The sequence below is a fragment of the Phyllostomus hastatus genome, unplaced genomic scaffold, assembly GCF_019186645.2.
Source record: "Phyllostomus hastatus isolate PE091 unplaced genomic scaffold, TTU_PhHast_1.1 phas_contig_40, whole genome shotgun sequence".
Lineage (NCBI taxonomy): Eukaryota > Metazoa > Chordata > Mammalia > Chiroptera > Phyllostomidae > Phyllostomus > Phyllostomus hastatus.
In genome coordinates, this window is record NW_025333872.1 from 51,121,966 (window position 1) to 51,134,762 (window position 12,797).

General features: G+C 36.8%; 1 protein-coding gene across 1 annotated transcript in view; it reads right to left on the minus strand.

The window, feature by feature from the left end:
• ASCC3 (activating signal cointegrator 1 complex subunit 3) overlaps nucleotides 1–6,814 on the minus strand; it is a 307,023-nt gene extending 300,209 nt beyond the window's left edge. Inside the window, exon 1 of the mRNA XM_045843194.1 lies at nucleotides 6,597–6,814. The gene's annotated coding sequence lies outside the window, so the exon portion shown is untranslated. The remainder of the gene's footprint in view (nucleotides 1–6,596) is intronic.
• Between the last annotated feature and the right edge of the window lie 5,983 nt (nucleotides 6,815–12,797).

Here is a 12,797-nt window from a genome sequence, read left to right on the forward strand (position 1 = left end):
AATTTGTGACCATATTCAACCAATGTTGTCAGCATTGTGATTACCAGTGTTTTGAACTGTATACATCTGATAGGTTGGTTATCTCTTCGTCGCTTAGTTGTATTTTTTCTAGAGCTTTGATCTGTTCTTTCACTTTGGCCATTTTTTTGGTCTCATATTCTAATTTCTAAGCCATTTTTCTTAGCTACAAATTATATATGCTACCATTCAGAAGAAAAACGGGTTTTGTCAATGACACCTCCAACTTTTAAAATTTACTTAATGAAAGAAGGACCATACTTCAAAAAACATTAACCATTAGGAATACAGTTTCCCCTTTTTTTGAAATTCACTTTCTCTGTTGTTTTAAAAATTGTTTTAAGTGAATTGAAATTCACTTTCTCTGTTGTTTTAAAAAAGCATGTGACCTTAAATTTTCTAACAGCAACATAATTATTTCTCTGTGGATTGCTGGTCAACAACTTTTATAGTAAAGATAATCAGAAAAATTATATGTGTTGATTTTTAATAAAAATGACATCTATATAGGTTGAACAATAGTGTTTTTTAATGTTTTATAAAGTTGTCCATATAAGGATAGACCATAAAATAATTGGGTCACTAAATACTGGATGTTGCTTTCTGATCCTGAAAGTACCTTTTGAAAATTTATCTATACTGCCTAATATCAGTACATTATCAAATTTAAGCATTCTTTTTCACATGAGTGACTTCTAAATAGTTCAAGACCTGGCACCCTACTTTAAGCCTTCTCTTCACCAAGCTATTAGTCCCATTTCATTCCTTCAATTCTCCTCATTATGCCTTGGTTTATAATCTGTTATACAGAAATGTAGAAACATGGATGAGCAGTATGTACACTAACTTCAAGGTAGCAAATTGAGGGAGAGGGGAGAGAAGCAACAAAAAAAATTATCAATACTTTATAAAAGAGAAAGATCTGAAAGCAAATTAATACTTGTTATACCTATGTGGCAAGTACAACAGTGTATGTTACATTATTTTCTAAAATGATCTATCCTTGAAATATTCTATAATTAAAAGATATAATTATATTTTAAACAAAAACAGAAGGCTAATAAGGGAGATAATAATTGTGAAAACATCAAACTTAACACCTGGCAAACAGCAGGTTCTAAAAACACTACCTGAAAATTCTCAGGCTTTTAAGAGAACAAACCTCTGAACATTAAACATCTGGGCGCCCTTTTAATATTCCCACCCATAATGCACTTCAATTCCATTTAACCTAAATCAATTCTGCCATTTCCAATCCCCAGAGTCCATTTTCCATTCTCTTTAGCATAAAAGTAGATTAAGTAGTAAAATAAACCTACTTTATCTTTTTTAGCATCCTAAGAAAACAGATTGAGGAACACAACTTAAAAACTGTTCCTTCAAGGATATGCATTCCAAGTGTTAAAATTTCCTTTATTTGTCCTTGGTTTGCATAGTCTATCTCCCTGTTCAACTCATATTCTTTAAAAATGTCCAGGCACAGCATACCAGTTTCTAGAGATACTTTCTTACTCTTGAACACCCGAGTTATGTGTGACTTCACTGTCAGGACAACATTTTTAAGAGATCTAAACTCTGAACATCTACCTTTGTAATTATACTCTCAGACTAAAAATCAAACAAACCTGTCCTATAAAGTCCAGTTGCCAGATTCAGCAGGTAAAAATAGAGGTTGTAAAGTTAAATCTGAATTTCAGGTAAACAACAAATAATTTAGTAAAATTTGTTCCATGCAATGTTTGTAACATCCTTGCATGAGACACGCTTAAACTTAAAACGTATTTTTGTATTAAAAATTACATATATACATATATTCTGTGTCTGTTATTTATCAACTTTATCCAAGAAAATGAGTCCCATGAGGATGGGAATTTTGCTTGTGTTCACTGAATATACACAGTCAGCCACCTAAACAATGTCTGAATATAGGTTCTCAATAAATATCTGCACAATGGGTGGATAAATGGATTAACTGGAAAGATAAAGGGAGGCCAATGTTGCCACAAAAAAAGGACCATTATCTGCAGGAATCCATTATCTGGATTCCCATATATTTATTTTTTTAATGTTTTTATCATCTTCAGGTCAAGACCTCAGACATATATTTTCACAGAAATTAGTTTAATTATTTGATTATTTCAGTCCTTAAGATGTTTTACAAACTAGTAAGTTTACTCAAACACAAAAGAAATCAAAATCTGATGTGATTTATTCACCTCACAATGTCATTTTTCTCAAAGAACTCAAAAACTTACCCATGCATAAATTTAATTCTAAAATTAGTATTTGGGTAAGCATTTTCAAAGTCTCAAGCTAATAAAGCAGAATAGCAAAATCAAGGGTAAAAGAAAAGTTGATATCTGTTAGAAACTCTAGGGTAGGAGTGGGCTCTTGAAAGAAAATCAGAGCAAAAGAATGTAGGAACAGCTTTCATTCATTTAACTGACATTTCTTGAGTAGTATTTCTACTACACGCTAGACACCAAGTGGGTGGCCATGGTGAGCAAAATCAATGTGAAGTTTATATATAGTCTGGTGGGGAAGACAAACCAATTATACAAAATGCCAATACTTGTTTTAAAAGCGGTCTGCTATAAAAAGGGGCAGTAAACAGTGTGATCATAACAGAAAGGAAGTTGGAAAGGGGAAGCAGCTTTCTTACATTGTGACTTGAAGGATGAAGAGTTGGCCAGGTAAAGAGGGCAACACATTCCAGCTGAGGGATGAGAACATTTCACATCAAGGAACTGAAAAGATTGGAGTGTAGTCCATGAGAAATGAGACAAGACATGGAGCTGGAGCAACAAGTAAGAACCAGGTGATGAAAGGCCTTGCAAGTAACGTTCTTAGAAATTATTCTGATAGTAAAAAAATTTCCAACAGAGTTTTTAATTGAGTTGTGTTTAATAAGGATTACTCTCACTACAGTGAAGGGCTTGTGCCACAGGAAGGCAAGATGGAGCTGCAGAAAGATACTAGGGGATTGTTGCAAGAATCCAGATGAAAGGCAAAGAGGATAAATTTCTAAATGAAGTAATAATAGTGATTTAGAGAAAAGTGGATTAATCCAAGTGATTAAATTAAAGCTATTTGGCTTGTGATTATCTGTATTTGTGGTGGGGTAGGTGACAAAGATCAAGACTGACTTCCGTCCGCATTTATAGGTAAGATTGATGGTATAATTCACTGAACTAAGATATACTAGAGTAGATGGGAATTATTTTAGGGGGAGGGAAGTGGCAGGATATAGGAAACTGCTCCTCGTGGCATGGGAAAAGCAGCCCAGCCCCCACTCGGAAAGGCCAGTGGGGAGTGAGGTCCGCACACAGGACTAACGCTCACCGATAGGTTCTCCCACTGGGAATCAGGACTGCATTGTACCTAGGCTGCTATGAAGCTTGCTTTTGCTAAAACTCCCTCACCCTGGATTGAGGCAGCAAATGTTTACTGCATATCTCTAAACTAACTTCCTAAAGTCTGTGCTAAAGCTCCCAAGTATTGAGTGTAACCAGTTCAACCACTTTTCCCCTCGATCTGTAACATCCTTCTCTTGGAAGTAATTAGCAACATTCTTTCCTTTGTTATCTGTAAAAGGTAATCACCTACTGTAAACCTGTGCATAGTAAATGAGGACCAAACTCTATGGAATTTACTCAGAAAAGCAATAAAAAAGTCTGTCCAGGCAGGAGTTTGGCCTTCTCTCTCACTTAGAGAGCAGTCATGCCATCCCTTTTTCTCCACAGGACTTCTGTAGTCCACGTGAATTTGTTCATCGCAGCCACAACACACAGACCTGCCAGCTGGGGTCTGCATCAGCAAGAATGAGGACTACAAGAGAGGAAAATCACCCGAGGATTGTGTGTGGACTAAGAAGAAAAGGCAGCAAAAGGTGGAGAAAAACAAGCCTTTAAGGAATAAATAGGTGGGGAAAGTCTATAAAAGAGATTTTGAACAGCAGAACACCAAAAAAGGCCAGGGAAAAACCAGAAGTGTGGTGTCTTCAAAACCAAGGAAAGAAGGGGTTTTAAGAAACAGGTATAGCCCTAGTGGTATGGCTTAGTAGGTGGGATTGTTGTCCCATAACTGAAAGGTTGCAGGTTTAACTGCCACTTAGGACAGTGTATGATCCCCAGGCAGGTACCGGAGGCAATGAATGGGAGGCAACCGATCGATATTTCTCTTTCTTTCTTTCTTTCTTTCTCTGTCTCTGAAAGCAATGAAAAAATGTCCTCAGGTGAGGATTAAAAAAAAAAAAAATTTAGAAAAAAAATAAAAAATGTCAAATGATGTCAAGAAATGTGGTAAAATGTCCACTGGATTCAGAATTTCAGCGATGTTCTTCCAGTGTTCTGTTTCTAATAAATACAAACAGAAGAGTTCTGAAAAACTAAAGTAAGTCACTCTTCAAACTCCCTAATAACTCATTTTTTCCCAAGCTTTTGGCTAAAATCAGTGACTTGGATACCAAATTTTTCACTTTTTAAATCACTGAAAAGCTTCTATTTTTACGAATTTTGGGTTGGCCAAAGGAGCATTCACTGGCCATACATTAGTATTTTTCTTTGCTAAAGTGAATTCACTGAACGGTCTTTCAAAGCCAGCATCTTGATTATAATCTCTGAGAATGCAAACATAGTGTATGTCTTGCTTTTCCCTGGTATGGTTCATGGTCTGTGCCAAGGAACTAAATAAATATTTGTTCAATGATGTGTACTTAGAGCACTGATATGTGAAGCTTCCCAGAAATGATTTTTAGGTTATTCCTTACCACTCTAATCCCTGAAATGCAGAAATGATAATGTTTTTGCAAAGTTTCCTTCACACCTTAAAGAATGCTCAGAAGCAACTGTTTAGTGAGTTTCCAAAGTACTACTTAAAGCAGATCTCACTCATAGACAAAGACAACAGTATGGTGATTACCAAAGGGAAAAGTGGGTGGGGACAGGTAGAAGATGGTCTAGAGGGTATAAATGGTGATGGAAAGAGACTTGACTTGGGGTGGTGAATACACAATACAATATACAGACAACGTATAATGGAATTGTACACCTGAAACCTATATAATTTCATTAACCAATGTCTCCATGATAAATTCAATAAAAAAGAAAAAAGGTCTCATTTTAGAAAAGGCATGCACACTAGGAAAAGATGTAATGAAATTACTTTTGTAAACTGAATATCACCCTCAGATTAATTTCTTCTTATAAATCATTTATGTAGAATTTTATAAGTTTCTTAAATCAAGATATAGATATCCTTATTTCCATTATAAATAAGAGCAAAATTCAACATTTTTATATTGTTCCATCTGATTAGCCTGTTGGGCATTTTACTCACTTTCAAGAAAGTAAAAAAGTTTTCTAAAAAGACAACTTGTCTCATCAGCTAGCAAGCAATTCTTCTCTTGAAATGGAGTATAAGTTTTCCTTTATCATATGTGTATGCCATGTTTCTTAGCTATACACAACTGAGTAACTTGCTAGTCACTGACAATTTCAAAATGACTAGAAAGTCTTTGAAAATGCTACGAAACATTAATGACAAAAGAAAACTGTTAAGCAGGGAAGAAGAAAGCTAAACATGAAAAATAAATCCACTCAAGTAAAATTATTTAGCCTATGCTTGATTGGCATCCCTAGGGAGGCTTTTTCTAATGCAAGACTATTATTATAACTATAATTAAAAATAAAAGATGAATAGCACAACCCAGTGTAGAATCAAAAGCTGAATTCTCAATTTCGACAACACTGAAAATCAGATGAATAATTTCAATCTATGAAACATGAAATCTGGTGATGGAAACATAAGCTATTCAATCTTACCTCACTTAGGGAAAGAAAGAAAATAATATTACTAGTTACAACTGTACATGTGATTTCATTCATATCAAACATTTAGCTACCACTAAAATTATCCTTCTTTTGAACCAAAGAACAGCAAAATACATGAACCCACTGCACTCAATGAATACATTAGTGTGTGATAAGAAGCCTATTTAAAAGAACTTCCCATGTACCCCCAACACCTCTCTAGGGCGAGAGAGTGCACACACACATCTACTTACTTCAAAATGACATTTTAGATTACCCGATCGCTAAATTCACTCACAATTCACCATGGTCAACTCCCTACCCAGTCTATTAACTTTTCAATGTAGGGGTTAAAAAATACAAGGAAGCATATTTTCTCCCAAAATCTACGTGAATACGAAAAAGTTACCAAGACTTTGGAAAGGGGGAAAAAACTAATGAAAACAAATTACCCACGCATAAGAAAGAAAAATCATCCCATGTGGTGATCACCTGGTGGCTTAACCCCTGAACAATATGTGGCTCAGTTCATTTTTTTTGAACCCCACCCCCATGGACAAATTCCAAGAATGCTCCGCTTCGGCTGTCGGAGGTCCCGGACTAGTCCGGAGACCAGGAGAGGGATGACAGCTTGCGGCTCGCCTCCAAGGCTAACTGAGAATCACCTCAGAGGCTAGCCCGGTAGAGGTGCCCACCCCGCAGCCTCTGCCTCCCCGCCAGCCTCCAAGGGCCGGGGAGTCCCTTCTCCTCCGATCTCCAACTCCTCACCTCTCAGTCCCGGCTCACGCGCTTCCCATCCCTCAGTCAGCTTCGGTTCCACGCCTCTTTCCCTTTCTGTTTTATTTTTACTTGCCACTCCAAATGGGGGGCCTTAAGCAGGCCAGACCACCACTGAGCCCACGTCCACAACCCACGCCGGGCTCGCCAGAGTCGCTCCCAATCAACAGAACAGGACACGCTAGATGGCCACACCGCCCAGAGCCAGACAGACCTACAAACCCGGAAAATAGGAAGGGGCGGAGCAGGCGCAGACCAACACGTCACCCGCCTGCTGCGGCGCCAACGTCAACACGTAGCTCCCTCCAGCCCCACCCCTCCCTCCAGCCCCACCCCTCTGGGGTGGCGTGCAAGCGGAGGTCCCACCTCCGCCTCCGGCCCCCTGAGTAAGGAGTGACGGGGCCTGAGGCTAGGGCGCATTCAGGACTGGTGCTGGGCGCGACTCTCAGGCCTGGCTCGTGATCCAACCGGAGTCTCCGGCTCACCGGAGTCTCCCGCTCACCGTCAGAGTGCTAGTGTTTGAGTCGGCTGATTACCCCGCCCTAGTCTGTAAGGTCAGGACAGGGAGAAAATAATTCCTTTTAAAGGTAAGGGAGAGAAAAGCAGTGAATATGTATGAAGACTGGGCAACTACCGTCATCATATCCAGCCAGAGCTTCAGGCTGCTTCAGGATACTTTATACACGGTTCCCTGGTTTCAAGTCCCGCTTTTCTTAAGCTTTCTGGAGTCTGTTTACTTGTCTTCAAGTTATCTCTGCTAGTCGGCCTTTTGGCTGGACCACCCCACCAAAAACGAGACACTTAAGGATTCTCAGACTCAATCGAAAAGGCAGGAAGGTATAATTCAGGAAAATTAACAAACCTCAAGAACTGTACAGTGTATGTGTGTATAGTTCTGGACTAAAAGCTGGGCATGCAAAGCTGGGTATCAGGTAATAAAGTGTTGTGGCATCCTTTTTCTCTTACATCTCCCTTATAAGAAATGTGTCTTGTGACCTAACCGAATTTTGTTTTATGTAGAGAGGCAGCCAGTAGTGATCCAGGGATACTCTTCATTGGCCAAACCACTCCTGGAATTCTCTGTTCAGTTCTAGATCAAGCACTTTAAGAAGACCTTGAACAAGTAGGAACTATTTCAAGAAGAGCAAAATGATGGAACTCAAAAGGATGGTAAATAAAGAAGTAGTGATTGAACGTGGAGCATTTTTATAGAAGAGAAAAAGCTACTGGGACTATCTCCCAAATAAATAGACTCATTGCGTGACATAGATTCGTTTCATGTGATCTCAAGAAGTGCAGACTTAAGAGAAACGGATTTCAGATCCTGAAGATTCCCTTCTAGCACTAGCCAGAGAAGTTGTCTGCCTTACAATGGGTGGAAGCCCTAACACTCTTAAGGCTTACTTAAAAAGGAAGAGGTGCAGGGAAGCCATACATCAAGAGAAGAATTAGTTGATGGTTTTGTTAAAGCTACTTCAAACCTTGAGATTCAATCAGTACATAAGTTCCAGCCTTAAAAGAATTTACAGGTTAGCTTATAAGACAAGATAAATGCATCAAAGGGTAAATAATGCAAGGAGGCCATATGATAATGATTGATACTAACAATAAATACTGCAATTCACATGATAGATTGTTCTCATTATAGTTCCAGAGGCTTAAGAGAGGGGGAGGAAATGAAAATAGACATGTCCAGAACTGCCCTGTCCAGAGAGGGTAGCCCCTAGCCAAGTATGGCTATTTACACTTGTAGTATGGATAGTCTAAATTGACACATGCACTAAGTATGAAATACACACCAGATTTTGAAGACTTAGTACAAAAGAAAATGTAAAATACAGTATCTTAATTCTTATATTGACTACATTTTGAAGTAATATATGGTATATATTAGGTGGATATATTGAAATTAATTTCACTTGTTTATTTTTCCTTTTTTAATGTAGCTACTAGATAATTTTAAAATAGATGGCTTGCATCATTTCTATTAGACAGTCCTTACTAAAGAAATGTACTTCAGTGAACTAAAATATTAATGGAAAGACAGTCTGATAAGATTCCTAGTGAAAAGAAGGAAGACTGTCCAGAAAGTATGCCATGACCAAGCACAGGGAAACAAGACTGAAGATGCATTTTATGATAGTAACATGTTTGTCTATAATGAAAGGTTCTTGTTAGAAAGTGATTATAATAACTGTTAAAATTGGATAGAAACTATCCAACTGAGTAAGGAGACTCAATTTTGAGTTTAAGGAATTTAGTACAGTAGGCCGTCAGGATTTGACAGTTACAAAACTGGATTATAAAGTTATCTTGGCAGTATTGAGTAGGTTAGGTTGAAATTAATGGGTATAGGTGACCAATTAAAACTCATTGTACTTAGAAACATAGCAAAAAAATCTTCAATGGGAGATTGATTTAAATAAATTATATGGAATGCCAGGCATTCAAAAAGTATGACATGAATCTGTATCACTTGTTATAGGGATATATCAACATGTACAATTGAATAAATAGTTTATAAAAGAATATGTACACAACATGAACTCTTATAAGTAAAATGGTAGGTGTGTGTATGTAAGTAGATCATTTGACTAGGAGTGCCCTAATTATCTCAAAATTGTCTTGAAAACAAAAAATCTCAAAGTAAAAAGTGTTTCCAAAATATTTTCAGTGGCTCAATAAAATCATCTATGTTTATGGTTCTTTTCATCTCAATATTTTGTATATTAGCCATTTATTGTCAGCCTTTTCACCTTGCATTGTCAAGAAGGGTTGACAAACTCCAGACACATTTCCAGTCCTTCAGTCTCTTTAGGTTTTCCTCTAGTATGAATGTCCACTAGGTGGGCTCAGCTCACCAGTGCCCAACAGCTTCAGTTTCTAGGCTTTGTTTTTTTCTTGTTCGCAGTCCATTGTCCTCACATCTTCTCTACCCCACCTTGCAACGCTGGGTCTTAAAATTCCATCTTTGCTGGGCCCTGGTGCAGTTTTTTATCTAGAGCTGAAATTAACCTCTCAGGGATGCTGATTACCAAAAGATTCAATTCTAAAATAAGCTTCCCTAATGTTTTTAATAAGTGATGTTGGAAAGGTCCAGTGATGTTGTTAGGTCACTACCATGGCAGACACTATTGGTTGCCTACCCAACCACCATTTTTCTCCTGTTCCTTAAGAAAATGAATTTATTAGGGTACCAAACAATTAAAGAAATGTGAGTTCCTCCCATTACTGTGGAAGTAATTCTAATTCCCTTTGTATAAAAATGTCATAGAAATGATTAGATTATGTTACCAAAGGATGGTCATCTAGGGAGGATTCTGCAATTTGTTTTACCCAAATGGCAAAATAAGGGCTTGTAAAATATAGAGAGTTATACTTGGGTTACCATTCAAGATGGTGGCTTTAGCATATAATGTGTCTTCTACTCTGTCCTGGACCCTATTGAAATAAAAATGTGGAAGGAGAAGCCAAGGAATAAATAAGAGTCAAGATATGTGTTTGTATGTGTGTGCTTATGTGAAGGGGAGAATGATAGATGGGGAAGGGAAGCAAAGTAAGTGAAATTTGAACAATTTCCTGGAAAACAAAACTAACAGAAGTGGTTTCACTAGTAATGCCCAAAATCAGTGAAGAAGCTACAAAAGAATTAACTGGAGGCATAGCAGAGGGCAGAAATTAGAATAAAGGGTGAATATGGGGATAACATTCTAAATTTAGTACAATTGAATCAATCACCACGCACACTTACTTCTTTCATTCATACACACTGAGAACACGCGAAGACATCTGCCACCAGCCAAAAACAGAAAATAAGACTCAAAGTCTTTTCTAAATCCATTGTATAAATAGTAGGAGGTGAAAGCTTTTATATTGACAACACAGAGTAAAACCATTCTTTTTTTCAATCCTTTTTTATTGTACTTTTTTTGCATTACCATTAATCCACATTATACCCTCTTCTAGCTCCAGCGACTCCCTTCCCTCCACCCCTCAGTCACCACACTGTTGTCTCCTCTGTCTATGACTCCTTTTTCTTTTTTGCTCAATCCCTCTACCCCTGAACCTCCACCCACCATCACCACTCCCCACCCCCTGCCTCGGCTGTCAGCCTTCTCTCTATAAGTCTGTCTCATTCTTATTCTGGCATTTAGGGCCACCATCCAGAGAGCCATCTACTTGCCCATTCATCCTAAAGTGAAACCTGATATTTGACATTCCAGTCCCTGTTGTAACCAACCCAGCCACTTAGTCACAATTCTCACATTGAAGACAGAACTGGCTACTAGAACTGAATCCATTCTACCTACTATAATAAGCAAAGGAAAACCACATCAATGATCAGTTCTTTTTATACATATATAAACATAAAATGAATCAACCAGCAAATAACCACTATGAAAAAGATAAAGAAAAGCGGATATAAAAACTATCTCTAATGGAAGCAAATGTAATTTATGAGATAAAAGAACATGTAAAGAGCACTCCAATTTATATACTTCAGTATTCAGAATATATCTATACTACACAATAAGGTACTCTGAAAAAGGGGTAACTGTAGAATGAAATCTGAAACACTTATAAAACATTAAACACTTATAAAACATATTAAATAAAAAATTCAATGGAAGTAAAAGCAAAAAAATCTATAATATAGCATATGTAAAGAAAAGAAAGTATGAGAAAAGATTCATGGAGAGCCAATTTAGCGGACTAACATTTAGTAGAAGAAAGATTTTAAAAAATAATAGTGAGAAAAACCTTAATTACAAGAGGTTTTATTTTAGAATGTAGAACAAAAGTTTTCAAATTGAGTAGATTACAGTGTACCAGAAAATAGATTCATACTTAGACAACTTATGTAACAGCAAGAATAAAAACTAGAATAATAATAATAATAATCCGTAAAGTTTCTAAATATAAAAGAGATGTTACCAACAAAGGGATAATTAGGCCTATCAGCAACACTGGATGCTAGAAAACAATGACAGAAAACTTTCAGAGTTTTAATGTTAAATAATTTTTCAATCTAGAATTCTATACTCATTCAAATTATCAATTAAGTACAGGGGCAAAATAAAGATATTTTCAGATGCTCAAGGATGTAGAACTGCAGAATATTTCCTCCTATGTGATCTTTAAAGAAGTTACTCAACCATATACTCCAGAAAAATAAGAGCAAAAAGTAAGAAATATGGAATACTGGAAAAGATGCACCAATCCTGGAAAAGGCAAAGAAAAAACCTGGAAGAAGTCTGTACAGCAAGTCTAGAGAGAAAGCAGGGTTGGTGGGTGCAAGACAAAGGGTTCAAGGAGCAAGGTCTTACAGGACCAAATGGGAGAGAATTCAGTAGAATAGATGGTAAAGGTAGAGAGTCTCTAAAAAAAAAAAAAGTTGTAGTAAATGAAATAGTGCAAAGATAAAGTGTGGAAGGAGGTGTTTCCTTAAAAGAAATTCAGAAAAAAATGTTATCAAGAGAAGGTCAAAACAATACATATCCACTACTCATAGGAATGAGAGGAAGAAAACCAGCAAAGGAGAAAGAGTAGCCAAAGAGGTATAAAAGATTAGCAAAAATATATGAAAATTTTTAAAAGTCATGAACAGAGTTAATTCCTGCTTAAAGTCAAGGAGAGTGGAGACTGAATAAATGTCTTTGGAGATTTAGGTGATTAATAATTTGGAAGCAATTTTAGTAACCTTTTTAGAGATGGAATCAGAATGGTAAAATATAAGAGAGTAAGTGAGAAGGGAGAAAATGAAAACACTGATGATAATCATTTTTGTGTAATAATGTCTAAAGCAGAGAAATACATGAAAGAAATGCCAGGATCCAGAGAAAGACTTTTATCTGTATGTGTGTTTTTAAGATAGAAAACAAAAAAAAAAAAAAACAAACAAAACCGAGAGAATGATAGAAGGAAACAGCCTATAAGAAAGGGATGAGTTATAGGCAGACAAGGATTCACTCAAGGACATGGGTGAAGTTATTCCTAATCTTGGTAGAGAGACATTTTCCTGTTAGACAGGACAGAAGGTAGAGGATGCTGGAAAATACAGAATAAATTTAAGGTATTGAGGAATGTAGAGCTATAGAAATTTCAAAGTCAAATATACAATATGAAAGGTATGTTTCTTTTGGCAGTCTTGAAATTATGAACTGTTCAATGGATGAATATTTTAAACTATTT